This window comes from Lycium ferocissimum, chromosome 6, assembly GCF_029784015.1.
Source record: "Lycium ferocissimum isolate CSIRO_LF1 chromosome 6, AGI_CSIRO_Lferr_CH_V1, whole genome shotgun sequence".
Lineage (NCBI taxonomy): Eukaryota > Viridiplantae > Streptophyta > Magnoliopsida > Solanales > Solanaceae > Lycium > Lycium ferocissimum.
Window position 1 is genome coordinate 3,920,841 of NC_081347.1, and position 21,770 is coordinate 3,942,610.

General features: G+C 31.0%; 1 non-coding gene across 1 annotated transcript; it reads right to left on the minus strand.

Annotated features, from left to right (window-relative positions):
* Positions 1-20,565: 20,565 nt before the first annotated feature.
* On the minus strand, positions 20,566-20,638 carry TRNAA-CGC (transfer RNA alanine (anticodon CGC)). Its single transcript has one exon. It is a non-coding gene; the product is annotated as a tRNA-Ala (tRNA).
* Positions 20,639-21,770: the final 1,132 nt, after the last annotated feature.

Here is a 21,770-nt window from a genome sequence, read left to right on the forward strand (position 1 = left end):
CATGCAGACATTCCCAACAAAATTTAATTTGGTACAAACACATATAGTGCGGAAAACTATTTTGTATGTAAACCATGCTCCCTTGTTCGTATTGAAGCGAAATAAGCGTCAATTAATAACACTTGTTATTATAATTTCTTAAGAGATAGTGCAAAATGAAAACGTGACATTTTTTCTTTTTCCTTTTTTGAATTTTAAAGTAAATAAACTGTAAAATCTGAGTTGACTTCATTATGAACCAAACCAGTGTGTTAAGACTGTACGAATTAATGTCATTCTGAACGTTAATTAGTTTAATTTATTACCATGCGTCACCCTTTTCTTAACACTTGTCCAACATGCCGATTGTTGTTGCCACCAATAATCCATTTAATGTTTACTATGGGCCATCCTTAAGGTTGTGTTTGGTATGAACGAAATATATTCTTGGAACAAATTGCTTTCACTATCCAACGCACTAATTTAAGGGAAAACTACATATATATATATATATATATATATATATATATATATATAATTAAGGAGAAATATTTACGAAACGTGACGATAGTTTTTCTTATTTACAAAACATAATGATATATTACGAAACATGATGGATTTTCATATATTTTTTATTTTTTTATTTTTTTTCCGGAAAATATATTATTTTTTTAAAAATTTAAAAAATTAATTTTTTTTAAAATATTTTAATTTTTTTTAAAAAAAAATTATATATTTTTTTTTTTTTTTTTATTTTTTGCTCAAAGGCTTAAAAAATTACCTCAATTTTTTTTTTTGTGTGTATGAAACATGTATGAAATGTATATATGTAAGCGAAATTTTTAATATAATTTTCATACACAAAATTGTGAGCGAAAACTTTAAGCCTTGAATATTGTATGAAAGTCTTTACAATGTTGTTGTAGTTGTATTAATTTTCCAGAAATCTAATATGAACTTTATATACGAAAAATGTAAATGAAATTCTAAGTCTTGAGCGAGATATACGCATTTCATACCATTCTCATGTATAAAATTTTGAGCATAATGTTTAAGCCTTGATCGAGATATACACATTTCATACGTTCTTCATACATAAAATTTGAGCGAACTTTTTAAGCCTTGAGCAAGATATACACATTTCATACACAAAAATTTGAGCGATTATTTTAAGTCTTGAATGTTGTATCAAAGTTGTATATAATGTTGTTGTAGTTGTATTAATTTTACAGAAATCTAACGTGAACTTTATATAAAAAAAATATGAGCGAAATTTTAAGACTTAAGCGAGATACAAATTTCATACTGTTTTCATACACATAATTTTGAGCGGATTTTTTAAGCCTTGAACGAGATATACACATTTCATACATTTTTCATACCGTTTTCATACACTAAATTTTGAGCGAACTTTTTAAGTCTTGAGCGAGATATACACATTTCATACAACTTTCATGTATAAATTTTTGAGCGAAAAAAAAAATTTAAAAATATTTTAAAAAATAAATAAATAAGAAAATTAAAAAATTAAAAAATATTAAAAAAAATAAAAATAAAAGCATGTTTTGTATAGGGTTTGTAATGTTATGTTTTGTAAATATAAAACTATCGTCACGTTTCGTAAATATTTCTCCTTATGATGTATATATACGTAGTTGACCCCCTAATTTAAAACAGTGTCTTAGAAGGTGTTTTCAGGGCATGCCCGGGGTGTACTGGCGGGGGCGTAAGCCTCAATTTTTCGGGCGTTTGCCTAGGTGTAAGTCTCAACATTCGGGCGTTCATTTGAGGTGTAAGCTCCCAGAATTTTTTTAAAATTTGAGCTAAAATTGCTTAATAATTTTTTATTTTTTTTAAAAGTTAAATATCGAAAGTTAACTCATAGTAAATTCTCAAACTAAAAATTTCAAAAAAAATTCTTGTTGTTTAATCTAATTTCATAATCTTTTTCTATTTGATGTTTGCGGAGTAACAAAAACACTTTAGACCTTTTTACGAAATGTGCAAACTAGAAAGAACAGAGTTTTGTCTTCCAATTCTTACTATGCTTCCATGCTTGCGTTTTTCTTCTTTATGCTTTATTTTCTTCAAGAATTTTTTAGCATTCTTCAATTTATCTTTTTCAAGATAGTTTTTAGTTTTAGAATTTCTTTTGCTATCGCTCTAGTTTAGCTTATGTTATGAAGACTCTATTCTGGCAATTGTATTATAATGAGGATTAATTTATTATCTAGTTTTAGGTTTTAAGACGATAACTTTATATTATTGTCATTTTTATCTTTGAATTATTAGGATAGAGTATCATCTTTACAACTCTAATTATAATTATATAGCATTATAGTCATGTTATTGGTGTAATGCATCTTTACGTCATTCACTTTTTCAAGATTTTTTTAATGGTTTCTGCACATATTAGCATGTTAATAATAGCTATATACATTTTACTACTAATTTTAATATATTTTTTATTTATATATTTATTTTATTAATTTATAAGATACTAAAAATTAAATACTCATGGGGCTTATGCCCCGTGCCACGAGGCTTACGCCTCGCCAAAACATATGTAAAACGCCTAGCCTTATGTCCACGTCTTTTAAGACACTGATTTAAAAACGGCGAATTTCTGATGGACGTTCAGTCGAGAATTTATCAAAATGACTCATCGGTAATGTTTCCACTGAATTTGCAACCTTTTGTCGAAAATCACATTTTCTAAAATTTAGAGACTAATTAAAATGAACTGTTGTATGGAAAACATAAGCGAAAAAGTCGTTCCACCCCCCCCCCCCCCCCTTTAAATGAATTTTCTTTTAAAGAGATTGGTGTTTTGTTGACTTATTTTCTGACGAATTAAAAATATTTGCTTTCATACGTAGCGCTTTAAAGTAGAACAATTTTCTTAAAGTAGAAGCGTCGTTAGTAAAGAAAAAGAGAGAAGAGGTTAATTAAGCAAAATGTACTTCATTCTACTAGTTTGTATTTGATATTCATTTAGTAATTAAACCTGAATATTATTATAATGTTAATCAATTATAGTGTGGCAACTTCAGTGATGGAGTTCGGTCCCCTTTAAAATTTGCATGCCACCATCTAAATTCCAAAATCCTGTATTTCCCATTCACCAACTCTTGCACTATATCACATATTTCAAAAAATTCTAAAATGACAAATCAAATCATAGGACAATCATTCTACAGGGACTAAAATTCTTCAGTATGATGTTAATTTGTATTTAAAATAAAAATCATGCCTCAATCCCAAATAAATTAGGTCAACTATATGGATTTCAAAGAGCCTGCCATACGGATCCCCTTTGGGGGAGGGGGCATACCTTCTCGCTCGCCAAGTTTCATATATAAGTACTAAGCGATCTGAGGCACAATATCCGTCATATTCACTTAATCATTGTAGAGGTTTGTAAGTACACGAACTTGCCCCACAAGTAAGCTGATTATTTCGGCGAAGTATCCCCCACCCTCCTACCCTGAAGAACCGAACTTTTTGGAGTAGGACATGAAACAAACTCTGATTTTCGTTAACCACGAGTTTGCTTTAATATGTGACACTGCAGTACATTCTTGTATTGTTGGATTAAGGTGACCTATAACAATAAATAACTATCTGTATTAATCACTATGTGAACTTAAAATAAGTTGTTACTAGTTATCGGTTAAAATATGTAGATAGTGTACAGGGGCGATTCAAAAATATTGAAGGCCTAAAGCTAAATATTATCATAAAGCCTTACTTAAAAGAATTATATTGAATAACTCAATTCACGCTTGATAGTTGATATACTTGAATTCTAATAAATAATAACAAAAAAATATTATACTATTATGAGGTAAAAATAAATTTAAAAAAATTTAAAATTTAAAGAAAAATATCGTAGTAAGTTGATAGCTTAATATCAAAATAAAATTCTATTGTTTCTATTTAACTTTAAACTCTTTCTTTATCCTTTACTCAGATGACTTGTAACCACACAAATTTTTATGGCTTGTTTTATATCACAAAATTTTAAAAATTTCTTTCTTAAATATCAAGTTAAATTGCATCACATATAGTAAAACGGAGAGGATATTGAGAGCCCTAAAAATTGGGAAAACAACACAAAATACCCCCAAAATGTAAGGTATTTATCAGCCCATGCCCCTTCGTAAACTAATTTCACTTCTTACCCAGCCGGCTGAAAATATTTACCCGAGTATCCCATCGCCTAAAATCCTTCCTCCATGATACCATCGCGATATATTTATATATCATGATGGTATCATGGAGGACTAATAGAAGGATCGAAGCAGTCCTCCATGATACCAGCTCAGTATATTTATGTACCACGATGGTATTACGGAGGACTGAGGAGAGTCACATTGAAGGATTGACGCAGTCCTCCACGATACCATCACCCATCACAGTATATGTATATAAGGTGATGGCATTTTAGAGATATTTTTTGAGAAAAGTGTGTCTTTTGAATAAATGAACATGATACCATCTTAGTTTATTTACATACCAAATTGGTATCATAATTTTGGGGATATTTTGGATAAATAATTTTAGGCGCATGAAAGTATGAGGGATATGCGAGAATAATTATTTTGTTTTCAAGGAGTTACGCTCTTTTCCCCTAAATAATTGTGGGCCTCAAGCCATTGCTTGACTTGGTTGGGCCTAGAGCCGGCACTGACAGTGTATAAATATTTTATACCGTGAGTATTTACAAGTTAAATTCTTTAAAAGAGGCAAAAAATAATCCAATGTGACGAGCATTCGTTGAGTAGTTGGTTATTAGATTCTTGAATTGATGGTGACTCTGGTCATTCTCTTAATAGTCCATAATAAGGTCATCATTCCTTTTCATTTTCCCTTTGATTTTAGATATGTATAATCATAAGAGAGAATATTTTTTTTGTCATATAATTGATTGTATTGGTAGGGTCTGCTAATATCAGCAATGTCACTTTAAAAGGGAACACAAACTCCGCAAGACCAAAATCTGTAGTGGGCAACACTAGTGGGAAAAAAATATGTAGAGAATTTCTTTGATTGTGAAAGTTTAAACAAGTTCATATTTAATGGATTTTGAGAATACTTCTTAGTGGCTTTTTCAAACATTTTCTATTTTAATCCAAGAATCCCACATCATGTTGTTCTAATTAGTACCCCACTTCTTCTATTATGAGAATAAACAATTGTGTCATCCCATATTAAACATTTGGAGAACACTAGTATCGTAGTAAAAAAGTCGTGCTTTTTACTGTTTAGTACTTTTTAAAATTTAGAAATTATTTGAAATAGCTAACAGAGAAAAACATAAGCAAAAGCAAGTGATTTCCCATTTTAATGACAAAAAATGTCAAGGTAAATAATTAATTTTTTAATGTTTAGTTATCAGAGAGTGACTTATTTTCTAAACAAACATTTTTCAATAAAATATTTTCCTTCATACAAAACACAAATATCATCAACATACAGTGTACATGAAAAATTCCAATATGTTCATTGGAAAAATACTTACTAGCATCGGATGCTTACATCAAATTATTTCAACTTGCTATGATTAAGTGAATTCAATGAAGTAAAAATCTACATTAATTAAGCACGATGAAGTGATAATTGTGTATATTGGAACACATATCATTCATCTATTAGTTTGTTGTAAACACCGATAAACTTTGTTTAATGATAACCAAATCAATAAAATTTTACTAAATCTAACTTGGACTACGTAATAAGAAGTCATCAATTCGAGAACTGGATCTTAGAAAAAATCCTACTCTAAAGAGCATGTTCTCCTTTAATATATTTTCCACGATACAAATTTGATTTAATTCGGACAAGCAAACACCCTGGTGATTTTTTTTTTTTTTGGCACATATGTAAAAAGTTCCAAATTCAAAGTTCTTACTCTAAATTCTGAATATGTCACTGTCACAGTTAAAAGTTCCCAATTCAAATTTCTTCAGTCAATAACTATTCCAAATATTAGAGACCAATGGCCGAGAAAACAGCAAGGAAACAGTAATCCTGATCATATGGGCATTTCATTTTTTTCCCCCTCAAAAATGCAATATTGACTCCCTGGAATTTGTCTGACTATATGTTAGGTACTACTAGTATTAAAATTTCAGATATTGGTCTTCTTAGGTCCCCCAGTTTTTAAGGCGGTGACCTATTAATGGCATTCGTGCATATTACTGAGACCACAAATCCCCATAGTATACGTACATTTGTACACCTTTATATACTGCCACTATATCTCGAGCCTGCTAAATTAAACACCTACTTCTTCCTAGCCTCTCTCTGCATGTATAATAGTACCATTTTAACTTAGTTTGTAGCTAATAGAATATTTTTGATAATATATAGTTATTCTACCGCTAAATATAGGATTGATGATAAATTTTATTGTTTAGCTACAAAATATGTCTATCGTTAATTCTTATTTTTTTAGTCGATATAACTTTTAGTCTGGACTAGCTAGCTAGATTCATCTGCGTAAAACCTCCTAAAATTACTGACATAAACAAAGAAAGCAGAATTCAAATAAAGTAATGGGCTCAATGGTTGAAACAATGAAAGCAAGGTAAAAAAAATTGAGATCAATTACGTTTTGGGGAAATAAAGAGCTACTACTAATATATAGGTGCAGAAGCGTAGAGTTAGATTCTAAGGATGTCCAAGGGTGTTGACCTATTGCCGTGCTGCAACATAAGATTAATTACTAGGGGAAATTTTAGGACTTTGCAAATAAAGGAAATGAGTAAGTAGTACTAATATTTAATCAGATAGTACTATAAGAAACAGTCAAATGCAATCTCGATTTGATAAGTTGGTCCTACAGAATAGTCGAAACAAAATGCAGAATTTAAAAAAAAATCTTTGTATTCTTGTTTGTGCTTTTTTTATTAGATTAATGAGAAAGTTTGATTCATTGGATATTAATAAGGTTTTCTTCTGTATTCTAGCTAGAAATTATCTTATAAGTTTTTGCCCTTCACCACTTTTTCCCTTCTCATATTTTATCTCCCGTTTATGGGCAAAGCAAGTGTAGTACTTGTGGAATTGGTGAAACTCAGCAATTTTAGCTCAAAATATGTAGTTGTGATAAAAAAAATATGATATAATTTAACCGAGTAAGGAAAGAAAATTATAATCCAACAATCATAAATTAGAAATCCGACCCGCCTCTGTTCCCCTACCTAAGCTCCTATGTGTATATCTCAAGGTTCATGGCTGAAATTTTTGATGATCCAATTTGATCAGAGACTAACACATTTCAAGATTATTAATTTTTTACAAGATACAAATAATAATATCTAATTAATATCTCTTGACTTAAAGGGAACATATATACAAGTGTCAGAAGAAAAAAGAAGAAGGAATGATCTGTTTATCTATTACTTGAAAAGCAAAATCTATGTTGCAAAAACAGATTATGGAGTATTGGTTTAGATGTTTTGTGATTTTTCTGCAATCTTGTGCGGGAATCTTTTTCTTTCTTTTCGCTACATACATGCATGACACGTGTTTATAACATATTAAATTATCTCGCTTAATTATGATTAAATATTTTGTATATATTTTTACCTCATCAAATCGCTTAATCATCATTAGTAATTGATATAATTTGATATAAATCCACGGTACTAAAAGTTTTGTCATAAAATCATATATGATCAGTAACGCTTGGAACACAAAAATGAATTTTATAATGGACGATGATATTTGTTCGATGTTTGAATGAAGGACAATATTGGTAGCTGAAAATAAAATGAAAGTATATACAAAGTGTAGTGATATTCTTACCGATGTGAGATCTTTTGCGAATAATTGTACGTGTTTGACTTTAAACACATAATATCACACTATTTTAAAGTATTTAGCCAACAATTAATATCAGAATCAATGATTCATTCAAACGGGTAGAGTGACACGTGAGGCTCGAATTACTGTTTTTATCCCTCAACGGGCTGATTTAGTGTCTTAATACACGAAAAAAGAAACCAATGCGCTCTGGTGGCAAAAAGTTGATCTCCAGATAAGTGCTTAAGATGATAAGTCATGTAGAATTTGGTTCGTGATCGGCCATGTGAAACTCAAATTGAAAGGGAGATTGTTAGACGTGCGAATAAAACATCACATCGATAGTAGAAAAAATAAAGTAATATATAAAGTATAGGTATACTTTTAATTGAGCGAGGTCTTTTGGGAAACATTATATAAAATTAACTGAAAAACGAACAATACCGCATTATATAAATAACACTAATTGATGAATTATTTTAACCCAACAAAATCGAAATCGACCTCTTAGTGGATCTCATGGATAGCAAGCATGGGCGGAGCCAGGAGTCAGGTAGGCTAAGGGGGTTTATCCGAATTTTTTTCGGTGGAAAATTATGTTGTGTGTGTGTGTATATATATATATTAGGGGTGAACAAAGTAAACCGACAAACCGCACCAAACCGATACGTCGAGTCAAACGAGAAAAAAAATAGTGGTTTGGTTTGACTTGGTTTGGTGTTGAAAAAAAACCCGATCATAATTGGTTTGGTTTGGTTTTAACTAAAAAAAGTCAAATCGAACCGAACCAACCAAACCCGACATTACATGTATTCAATTTTTAAAATATTTTATACATAAAAATATTTATTTGTAATGGAATTTATAGATATTTCTTTTATTTTTTCATAGTTTTTTTTATCTATTATCATATTATTCAAGCTTGAACTTAGAATTTTGAATGTCAATAAGTTTTATATCCTATGGATATTTGTAACTCAAATAAAGTTCAAACCAAAACCAGCTCAACACTAACGCTAACAAAAGAAATTCAATTTACCACTAGGAATGACAATAATGTTGGATATCTATTCTTTAGTTTTGCATAATTAGTTTAGAGAGTGAAAATACATAACTTAAGTTTTTTTTTCTTTTTCATGTAACTAATACTTATTAGCCATGCTTATTTTAGCATGACTTAGTATTTTTAGATTATGGTCATTTTCTTTATTGCTTGTTAATTAGCAACATTTATTTTAACCGATTTTATTAGTTTTTGTTGAATATTTTAATACAATGTTATCACTCTTCTCACATTTTGTGTTATTTTCTTAAGAAACACCTTAATTAGATAGTTATATCTTACTAGGACAGAAATATTTGAAGTAAAAGTTATATGTATTGTATCAAGACTATTCCGAAAAAAAAATCCGAAAAATCCAAGAAAACCGAATAACCCGAGAAAACCCGAGGTTGAAAAACCCGAATTTTATTGGTTTGGTTTGGTGTATAAATTTAAAAACCCGACGCAATTGGTTTGGTTTGGTGTTTAAAAAATCCAAATGTCCATGTACACCCCTAATATATATATATTAGTTATTGAACTCCTTAGACTTCTTAGTATATTTACTTCTTTATATTTTGAATTCTTAATGAAAATTCTAACTCTACAACTAGTAGCAAGCCAAGTTGGTTTCAAACAATGCATTATAAATTCTAACAAGCCAAGTTGGTTTCACAACAATGCATTATAAAGTCTAATTAGTCGAATGGAACAAGCCAAGTTGGTTTCAAACAATGCATTATAAATTCTAATTAGTCGAATGGAACACGGCATCATCAGAGTGTAGAACCAAAACTAATTTCGCTACCTATTTTTGTCGTGTTTAAGGTATGGATGAGTTACGTTGAATGAGATTTTTGGACACAAGTTGAATATACCTCCAAAGTTGCATGTTTGAATATAAGTGAACAACACGTAAATACGGATTCATTCGTTAGAAATGGCGGTGCTAATGTAAATTTTCTCAATCCCTCCGCCTTAGCCCGAGGGACGGATAGAGTCAGAAAAAGTAGGCTCGCTCTGTTTTGTTCACTAACTGCCTGTTGCTCCCTCCGTCCCATAATTAGTGTCACGTTAATAAAATACACAGATATTAAGAAATCAAAAATATAATGTGAAGTTTATTAAATTACTTCTATATAATATTAATAAATTACTTTTTTATCTTGATTAGAGCATGCACAAGTAGTAAACTTTTTACCATTGGAATTCTAACAATACCAAGTTACTATGTGGCTTTTCCAATCATCATTTAAATGTTACTTTAACTTGACAGTTTTTGCCTAAGGGTAGAGTTGAAAAAATTAGCCAATTTATGTCTGGATTTCCTAAAATGACACTTATTATGGCACAAGTTTTTTGGTAAGGTAACACTTATTATGAGACGGAGGGAGAACAAAACTATTATTCCTTTTAAGCATTTTTATTTGAGTTTTCACGATTTTCTTTTTTTTTTTTAAATTAACTTTGCAATCTTAAACTAAACAATGTTACTTGATTCGTATTATTTTCCCTTCCAATAGGATTAGTATTATTTCGATCTTCTTTTTTTTTTAGTATTCTCGTATTTTTATTCTTAGTTGTTTATTACTGTTTGTTGTCGCTTATGCTTTAGTTTTCTTACTATCTTGATGATGTTGCTGCTTATGTTTTTTGTATTGATATATTTTTGCTTTACTTGAGCCGAAAGTCTATCGGAAACAACCTCTCTACAAAGTCTGCGTATACTCTACCCTCTCAAAACCTCACTTTGTGGAATTACATTGGGTAAGTTGTTGTTGTTGTAAACTAAAACAATGCATGATATAATAAAATGTATTGAGCTATCCTACATTAATGGCAATATGGATGTAAGTTTCATTGAATGTTTATATGGTATTAGACGATCATCACCTCACGAGTTATTTTTCCGAGTTGCATTAGACAAGTTCTTTATAATGGTATTATAACCGAATTCATCCCAATTATTTATAATGGAACCCCATATTATATTATCTTCACTTCAATTTGTAAGCATTAGCGTGTGAAGAGGTGTGAATTGTCTCGTATCGATGAGATGAGAGTTTCTTGATCTTCTTCTATGGTTTTCTTATATGGTTTAGGGCGATCATTATTTCATGAACTAACTTTATCGAAATACCTTTTAAATCTTGTGGTCTTAAATATATCACGTAAGACGTTAAAATTGACGGGTTATCATATATAGAAAATGATGTTCTTTTTAAACGGATTAAAAAAGGACGCGTCCTTAATTATAGGTCTCATGCTCGAGTCTTGAAAATTGAGTCTGTCTTTGATCGGAAGCATTTTGCTCTAAGAAGAATGTTTTTTATAAATTTGAATTAGTCGGGCTCAAAAATGAATATTTTGCGAAAAACAAAACAAAAAGAAATTACCAAATTTAGCAACTCTTGGAGTGGGCCCCGCAAGATTCATTGAGGGGACGTGGCGGCTCGTTGTGCTCCCTTGAAGAAAGACACGGTGCTTGCTATTTTTGTGCTAAAAGATTCTATCTTTGACCCTATCGTTTGGAATTTTCAAGTAGGCCCCTAATTATTTCCTTAATTCAACTTTTCTCCCCTTTTATCATTTCTTTTTTCCTTTTCATCTTCTATAAATTATGGAGATTAAACAAGTACTCTACTTATTAAAGCAACCAATCAGATAGAATTAATTTTACACGTTTGATAGTGCAGTTCATTGTAAATCGGTCTTATGTTAGATAAAATTTGTTAATTAATGACAAAAGATTTATGAATTTGACTATTTTAAAAGTCTCCATGAGAGTTTTTATGGACATCCGATAAAATTGGAACGATACAAAGAATTTTTATGAAAATATGTTTTTAAATTAAGGGAAGGTTATATTCCACGACGAAAAAGTCATTCAAGGATAATTTTCTCCTCAAAAAGACTACTTATCAGTTGGCCATTCAACAAACTGAAATTCGTAAAACCATGAAGTTGTTTAACCTTTATAAGCAAAGTTTAAAGAGGAGTTCTACTATTCATTAGTCATGTAAAGTTACTGAAAAATGATATACGCTTGAAATTAAGAACCCATAAATAATCACATCCATCCATTTCTCATATAGCTAGACCAAAACATGTATAAAGTACGAGATATACAAAACACAAAATGTAATTCAATTAATAACATATCTTACATCACTTCTAATAGAATAGAATAGAATATATAAATAAAATAAAAGGCACGCGAGTACACACTGTTTAGCTCGAAGTTTGAAATCCTCAGTCAAAGGACTTCCCTATGAAGTAAAACAAATTAAACTCACGTACATGCCTTTTTGAGCAAGCAAGTGTAACTTATACGTACTAAATCAAATATAAGAATGAATTTTATTTAACACAACGGATTATTGCTTGCATTCACAGCAAAATGTCATTTCCAGTTTTCCACATGTAATATAGCTGGAAAGTTTCAACTAGTCGTCCAAAATTTACTTATGATCTCCTTAGAATCAGATCAGAATTAACTAATCCCTATAGAATATTAGTTACCAAATGGGAAATAGACATAATGTTTCATTCAATTTAATTGTTTATTCTTCGCGTAGAAGATCATCAATTCAGTCTAAAATATACTAGAGAAAATTAATAACAACGGGCTTTTATTTTAATCCTATCTAGAGTTGATACTCACACTCATGGGCAGAGTTAGAGTCTTTGCAAGCGAGTTCATTCGAGCTCCTTTTATATTTAAAAAGAAGAAGTTACAGTATATATACAAGGTCAAAATTATTATTACTAATATTTTACGTATACATATCGGGTGCTGAACACAATATGCATTTTTTACCAATCATCTCATTTCAAAATTTAACTCTTTTATTCTAGTTTCCATAGTGGTTAATTTACAAATTAAATCCATAAAACCCGTAAATAACATTACTATAAAAATTTATACCAACGGGACTATTGCATATAGAGTTGATTCTCGGATGGTCAGTTAACTAATCTAAGTAGTTATTATTTCAGAAAGTCGCCTTTCTTCTTGATTCTAATTAAGTAGTTATTATTTCAAAAAGTCGACTTTCTTCTTGATTCCAATTTTCTTTAACAAATAAAATGACTTTCTGAGATAATAATATTAGTTGAGTGATCATCTGAGAAGAAATCAAATCATTGCATATAGCATGACCGTTGCTCTTGCGCAAACCTTATTCTAATGAATACACTTGATAATTTAAATGCTCATCGTATAGTTGAACTGATTCAAAACTTCCTACTATTTTTTTGCCCTTGGAAACAATCACGCAAAACTTGAAAATTAATTATGTTCCATAAAATTAGTTTTACAATTAATTCTTTTATGGGGAGCTGAAGAGAAAATATCAGGGAGCTCAACTTTTGAGAAGGCAAATCTGAGATGTTGATTAGAATAGTAATTAAGTAAAAACAACATTGCCTAATTTGATGGAGGTAGAAGTGGAAGGATGGGAAGTACTTGATCCAATAAGAAGTATTTTTCTTTTGTCTTTTTTAGATATTTTAACATGAATGAGAAAACTTGGAATTGGGAAAATGATTTACCCCATGCCATTGTAAATGGGTTCTCCTTGGGTAAACCGACCCACCTGGACCAACTTGCACTTTTTCCGTTCCCATGATCTTGAACCAAAACAAAAAGGGGTCACTTAAATTATTTATGATTTTGATTATTTTTCTGAATTTGGCTATTTTTGATAATCGCTCTTTTTCAAAGTAAGTGTCATCTTACTAACAAAAAAAATTGTCTCAAAATAAATGTAACTAGTAACTCAAGAAAAAAATTTCATGTGTTTCTAAGTATATCCGCAACATTAAAAAGTAGTATTGTTTAATAGTTGTTCAATCTCCAAAAACATCAAATAAATAGGAGTAGTCTAGTAAATTTTACGTTGTATTATTGCTTTCTTAATATGTGTGATTTTTGCGAGGGTAACAATTATTTTGAGAAGAAGGGAGTAGTTGTTGCTCTTAAACGATCTCGTTCCACAAAAGTGATATACAAGCGCTTGTTATATAGATTTTTCTGTCCACGTGACATTCTCTTAAAATACGATATTTTATATACCTTTTTAGATGCATTGATTTCTTATATTATCTTTTTTGGGTTAAATTTATAAATAAATAAAAAACTTAGCTAAAACTCCGTGAATGACGCGTATAAATTGTAGATGAGTTGGAACTTAAAAGAGAAACTTGATTTGGTTAAGTGCAAACTCAAGGAGTGGCAATATCAAAATGTTAATCAAAGAGACATAATAAGGGGATTCAATATCTAATATATACATATATATATATATATATAAAATTAATTAATTAATTTTGACATTAGTCAAGATTTTACTTAGTGATCCGAAGGAGCAATTTGAATTACTGCAGACTGGTTTCCTCCCATATACCCCCGCTGATGCCTATTTGATTGTAATTTTTTTGTGAAGTAATTCGACTGAATCCTTTTCGCATGTAATTGGACTCAGAGCTGTCAATGACAGAGTAACTTCACATTCACCCAATTTAAGTAAATTAAGTACATGATTCACTAAATATGATTAATAGTTTCACTTAAATAATTAGGTGCATGAAGCCATGAACTGTATATGGTCAAGTAGTTTATAGTTATTCCGATTTACATGCTGTTAAATATTTTTTTAAGAATTTAACTCATATAATTGAATATGAATTCTTGGTGTCGTACATTAAACACTTCTGTTGCAGGTGTTTTGAATCCAAGTTGTTGGTTCCAACTTTAGGTGACTAATAATACAAGTCATTGGCTAATTCTTTTTTAAAGGCCTGATTTAACGGCACGTGACATCACACATGGTTGTACTTTAGTGAAAGAATTGTTTTACTAAAATAAAATTAAAACCATAGAGATATTAATTAATTACTAAATTAAACAAAAGATAGAGGGGATTTGAACTTTGAACCAAGGCACACGTCTTCACTGGATGTACAAGCATCATTTTTTGTCTGTCCTCATTCATCAGAAATGCAAAAGCTACTTGCATAAAAAAACATTGAACTTATTTTTTTTCTTTTAAATTTACTAGTAAATGCAATTAAAATTTCACTCTTTTTGGCCAAAATAAGATTACAGTGAATTGTCTCTTCCTACATATTGATTTTTGAATAACATAGCAAATAAATGGAAAAACATCAAACTTTTTTTGTTTCACGCCCGGTAAGAATGTACATTAAGGCCTCGACTAATCCAATTCCACTCCACACAAGATTCGTTAAAGAGAAAACGCTTCCTACCAATATTTATTTCAAATCCAGGGCTGAGGGCTCGTCAGATTGGGAAAAAAAAAAAAAAGTTGTGCATGCTCAAGAGCTCTAATGTCAACAATATTGCTTCATTTCTCTTCTTTCTTGATCATTTTATGTGCTTTTGACAGAAAATTGTTTCTTAGAAAAATAACCCTTGGTCTCCTCGCTTTTTTGTTATTATTATTTTCTCCAACCTCTTTTCTTGTTTCTTTTTAGTCCGACAGTCATATCCCTAAAGGAAAAGAAAAAGATTACTACAAAAGAAAAAAACATTTTGCATTTGTTTACAAAAGCTTATCAGAAACACAATCCTTTAAGGAAAAGAAAATCTAAATTTCAAAAATCAAAGAAATGTGTTATTGGACATTAAAATTAATCCAAAAGTAAACTTTCATTAGCCCAAAATGATTTACATAAATTTCTAATAACTACAGAAATATTCAAATCATTTTGTCGGAATCATATCTACTAGCAACAAATATTTGCTCAAGATTAACATGAACATGAAAAAAAAAAAACTTTTATTTTCTTTATTTAATTTTAAAAAAAAAAAAGATAGTGGATATAAGTCAAAAGTAGGCATAAATAGAAACCAAATCCCATTCATACCAACTTAATCTGAGAATGTCTGAACATAAAGCTAAGAATCTAAAAAATATCCACCTTGAAGTTTATCTCAAAAACCAAATCACCACAAAAGAAAAAGGAAATTTTAAAAAAGAAAACAGCTGTGGGTTAAATTAATTAAAGTTTAACAAGCGGTTCCTATTTCTTCCATGTGGAAGAAATCTAACAAAGGATAGAAATAAATAGCAGAATCAGTAACATGCAAACCATGACCTATGTTCATCCCAATTATCACCCTAATACAATTGTTAATTCAAAAAATAATCAAAGATCAACGGCCACGATTTGCTCCTGGGATCCCCTCCTACTCATCGTTCTTATCTTGGATTCCAAAAATTATTGATTTATTTCAAATTAATTTTTATATTGACAATATCAGGTTAGTTTGTGAGCACTTTAACTAATTTATCGGATAGTTCGTTCATTTCCTAAGCTCAAGTTGTCAAGATAAAACATACACACTAAATGTTAAATAATTGATGTTCGAACCTTAGATCTCTACGATTTGTTTCTAGTGTCGTTTTATTTAGTCCTCCTATGTTTAAAATCTTTTTACATAATTAATTCGAGTTTGTACAAAATGTCCACTGTGCAAGAGTTAAGTGTTCTTTGGACTTCATTCATAGATATTGAACACAAGAACAATGAGACTTTGGTTAAGCTTAGGTAATGGATGCAATTCTGCTATCTTTGTTTCCTGTCGATGTTTAGTATTCCTATATTGAAATCTCAGCTTATTCAAATTCACATTGTATGAGATGTGTTAAAATGGGAGACACTCCATACTAAGTTCTTTTCAATATGCAAAAACTCGAATTCTTAAACTTTAATTAAGGTGGAAGGATCATATTTTTCTCGCTGTAATCTGAAGCAGTGTAATTCTCATGTCTTAACACAAGGTCATATCCCTTTGAGCTTTTTCAAATAAAAATTTAACGTTTTAATTAAGAATGTGTATGATACTTTTGCGCAGGTTCTAAATACAGGTAAAATGTTATCAAATACACTAATGTCAGAAATTTTCATTAAACAATAGATGAAATAAAAATTCGTAAATCAAATCATGTCTATACTCTTTTAGAAGGCATAAAGTATATTAAATTAATTATAGTTTAGGAAAGTGATTAATTATCTTTACGGCCCCTAAACTCGTGCATTGTGATCACACTGGCTTTTGACCATTGACCGAGGCACGTGCGCTGCATCTTTTGACTCAAAATCTCGATGATTTTGGGGGGACACGCACGTGCACTTTCTGCCGCTTGGAAATATTAATATTTAAAAAAAAATTAAGACACTTTACTTTATGTACTTACATACTACCGTCCTCTAATTATTAACTTTGTTATTATTTGCTTATATTATTAATTAATTATTAACTAGGATTGGATCCTCTGTCATCCCTTTAAGGACAATTAACTAAGAGACAACGCACAGAATTTGGACTTATCGTATTATTAGAGGTCCCACTTTGTAAAGGCCATGGAATTTCATAGTAAGATTTTCTAGTATCATAACAAATTTGGATTATGTTTTAATTATTGAAGACAGTAAGGGATTGTAAATCAACTGCTCCTTTAATAATATATAACATTTTAAGAATAATTCCTGTAGATGATGTGAACTGTTGCCTAGGTGACTTTGAGGTTTTGTAAGACTCCTGCTCATTTATTTAGTGTTTGTCCTTGGTTTACTGAAGTGAGGAGTGGTTTGGAACAGTGAATTTCGACAGTAAGAATGTGTGAGCAGAAGACGGTCCTACTGAACATCGAGAGGAAGAAGTGGAAGCAATTCCATAAGTGTTAGCAGAAGCTTGGGGGCCAATGATCTTACCATACTTGGAGAGTCTGGAACAGGAAATTATTCAAGGCACACTGTTGAAGAGTTCCATATCGGATGAAAAAGGGATGAGCGGTCTTCGGACTTAGGCAATCCTCTTCTCATGAGCTAACTTTTGGGGTGGAGCTAGGCCCAACATCCATTATTTACATGGTATGAGAGCACTACTCATCCCAATTATTGTGTACCTATGTGACTATGTCCATCCCTGGGCTTCAGGTGAGATGTTGAAGAGTACCACATCGAATGAAAAATGGATGGGCAGTCTCTTAATGAGCTAGCTTTTGGGGTTCAGTTAGATCAAAGATCAATTTTACACGCACGCATCCAGACAATTGAAATAGTTATACAGATAAAAAGGGAGATGGGCCTTATCTGCACGACACTCTTCCTAGAAGGTGATTGTGGGATTAGGTGCTCTTCAGGTGTATGTTTTTGTTTTGTTAATGATTATGTTTATAGTGTTACCAAAAAGACATTTTAAGAATAAGGTTTTTAAAGAGTTAAGAATTTAAGTAATATTTCTAAAGAGTATTTACGCTATTACTAGTAATAAATATCAGGAGTATATGCGGTGTTTGAGTTGGACATAAATCTAGTGTGAGCAGAGAGCAGATTTGCATTTTAGGCTTCTTGGTCTTGTTGGCAATCCTCAAATACCATTGCTATTAAAGTAGTACCTTTTAAATTCTCGCAACTACAATTATACTTACCTCTCAAGAGTAAGTACCCTTGCGTCTTGATTTTCTTATGAAACTGGTTAATGGACCATATGGCATTGTGTCATTGCGCCGTATATGGATCATTATATAAGGTAAAATTGACATCAGGTAGCCATTTGTAACACCCCTATATAAACCATTTTCAATTTCAGACGAGTTTGATATTGGACTCTTCTAAAGCCTAACTTCATACCTGAAGGTCGTCTTCTTATTCTTCATTCTAAGTTGGTTTATGCCAAAACTTATACCCAAAAGTCTGACCTAAATTCAGAATTGTAGGGTTTAAAGTTGGGTTCCAACAAAACTTAAATTTAGACCTTCGTTGGGTTTTGACAAAGCTTAAATTCAGACATTTAGACCCGAAGGTCTGAATTTGGAAATATTAAACCGGTGATTTTAACTCCAAATTTATATGTATAAAATTGAATTTGAGGCGGCTAACTTGTAATTTTTTTGTAAATTCCGGATATTTTTTAAATAAAGGTCATAATAACGGCTATTTGTGCACTTTGTCCTCAGATCAGTCACTAGTTACGTTCACATTCCTATTTTATATATCTAATACAACTTTTATTTATTGGATCAAACAAATTGTACTTGGACAACAGTTTCTACATATTTTCAACATTGAAAATTATAAGTTATTAAACTTCTTATTATTCTTGAATATGTAACTTTAATTTTTAAGAAGTAAGGAGCTTATGACCCAATTCACACTAAAGGGCTTTATGATAGATATGGGCCAGACGAAGTAGCCTGAGTTCCGTTTCTCCAAATTTGAAAGCCCGAGTACTCTAAATAACTAGTAATTTTGGTGACACTACTATTAACTAAGTTTGGGCAATTTGCAGGATTATCCTTCGCTGGGGGTGGTCTTTAATTTTTATCCCTCAAAATGGTGGTCTTTAAATTTTGCCCTTCAGGCAGAATTTACATGGCACAGGTAAAATTTCTGCCCATGCAAATTCTGCCTTAAGGCAGCAGAATTTTGCAAAGTCTGCTTAGCGAATTTTTTTTTTTTTTTTTTTTTTTACCTGAGCTGGGGTTCGAGCCCACAACCTCGGGGTGTTAGGCGAGGGGTAAAAATTAAAGATTAGCAATTTGAAGGGCAAAAATTAAAGACCACCCCAAATGAAGGGCAATCCGCGCAAAAAAAAAGACTAAGTTTCAATTTTTTAACTTGCATACAAATGACACAAAGTTTGATAAGGGTTTGCCGGGTTAGGTTATATCCATTGATTAGTCTATCGTGACTCAGCTCAAATAACATTATCAGCCCGTTTATTGACCCAACGCGGTTTGACTAGTAAAAAATCAGTCAAATTTGCCAATTTGAAACACCTACTTTCGAACTTCTTCCCTTGCAACATTTATCATGAAACAGAACTCGAAAACATTCAAAGTATCTCAACTCCCTCAGAACCTAAAGTACAACCCCGCTCTTTATATGGTGGGGGTGATCTACATATAAAAATATAGTCGATCTTAATTAATTTTGAATTGAGTTTGACGGGTAGTTGAATGGTGAATCTATATACAATAATTTTCTCAATAAAAGGATTAGAGATAAATCAGGCTTATCAAATAGGAAAGTTAATTTAAAACCTAGATTGGTTAAAATAGATTACGCTCAGTGAACGAAGTACGACCTTACTTATTCGAAGCTTATCTGGGTCAAGATCGTATCGGTTTAGCCTAAGTAATGAGTCATAACCCGACTCGACGAATTTATTTTCATTTGTTTGTTCATTTACAGTTTGTTTTTTATTACCCACTCGAACTAAAATAACTTTTTTTCTCTTATTAGATAGAGGAAGTGGATAAAGATAAAGTCATAACCAAACCAACAAACAAAAAATTTCTACTTTTTTTAAAAGTATGAAATAATATTTGTGTAACTATAAAAGCTTTTTATTAATAAGCAAACGAAAAGCTTAAAGTTAAATATTTCTAAATATAATACATTTATTTCCTAAAGAGGACTAACAAAAAAGTAATATCTCATAGAGTAGTATCTTTGCATGGTATCACATGCATTTAATATTTGCCCACTTGTGTGTTAGTTGCTTAAACTATATATCCTTAACGTGGCAATCGATTAAAAATACACTTTTTTTCTCAAAAGAAGAAAGTGGAAAGGCAGTAACACAAAAGGATAAAACTTTGCTTAACAATAAAACAAGAACTTGCCTAATATAATTTTTAGCAAATAACAACAAATGCACCTGAATATGATATGACAAAGGGAAAAAAGTTATTAAATGGAGGTGCGGGGAATCGAACCCCGTGCCTCTCGCATGCGAAGCGAGCGCTCTACCATATGAGCTACACCCCCTCGACGATCTCATATATTTAAGACATACTAGTATACACTAATTGGTCTTATATCTCTTAACATCCTTTTAGAATTAAGAACTAGGCTTGACTATATATGTTTTTTTTTTTCTTCACATAGCTCTATTGAGACGTTATTCAACTATTTGAGTGAATTAAGAAAATAGATTTTCTCGGGTTGGATGGAGATTGTTCCTCAAGTGCAAAAGGCAAAAAGAAGTCTAGCCTGACTGCAACTTATATCGAATGAAGTTTTTGCATGGATTGCCCTCTAGACGCCCTGGTTTTTAATTTTTGCGCTTCATGTATGTGGTTTTTAATTTTTGTCCCTGCTACTCATTTAATGAAAATATTCATACATGACTTGCTCGACATAAGTTCTGTAACATTTATCTACTGAACTTTTGCTTCGCATGTCATAAGTTTGGTAGGAATTAAGTTCGATCTGCATAAGTCCTGTTTTTAATTAGTTTGATGTGGAGTTTGAAAGTTTTTAATTTGTGTGATATAATCTAAACTATGCCGAGCAAAATCTAATGTTATGCAGCGTGAAAAATGCTGAAGGACAAAAATTAAAGAGCATACCACCCTGAAATACGGGCATTTGTGGCGAATGACCCTTATTGAATTCCTCAAATTTAATAAGGCCAAATGATACGCCTTCTGCCCCCTCCCCCCCGGCGTTCATTCTTTCCCTTTAAGAAAATAGATAAGTATAAACTATAAGTGTCCATAATCCGTCCAACTCAATCAATCTTAGAGGTAAGTTTTCTTTTTGGTAATAAAATTAGATAAGTTCGGTGAGTGATCTTCGGTTTAAAAATTAAAATTGATGTCGTCTAAACCAAATTCATATCAAAGGTTGCGTTAACTTGGACTACATTACTAGTCTAAGTGAATTCATAAGAGAAAATTACCAAAGAATAGAAAAATATAGAAGCAAACGGTTTTAAATGCAGGATATATTTTTTAATTATTGTGCAACAATTTTCCTATAAGTTAATTTTATAGCTAGAGATTAAAGTTAATGAAGAAATGGTTTTACATTAAACAGTTAAGGTTATGATCAACTACTTATTTAGTTTTGATTGATCTTACTTTGATTTAAAATGTAATTATTAAAAAATGGATAC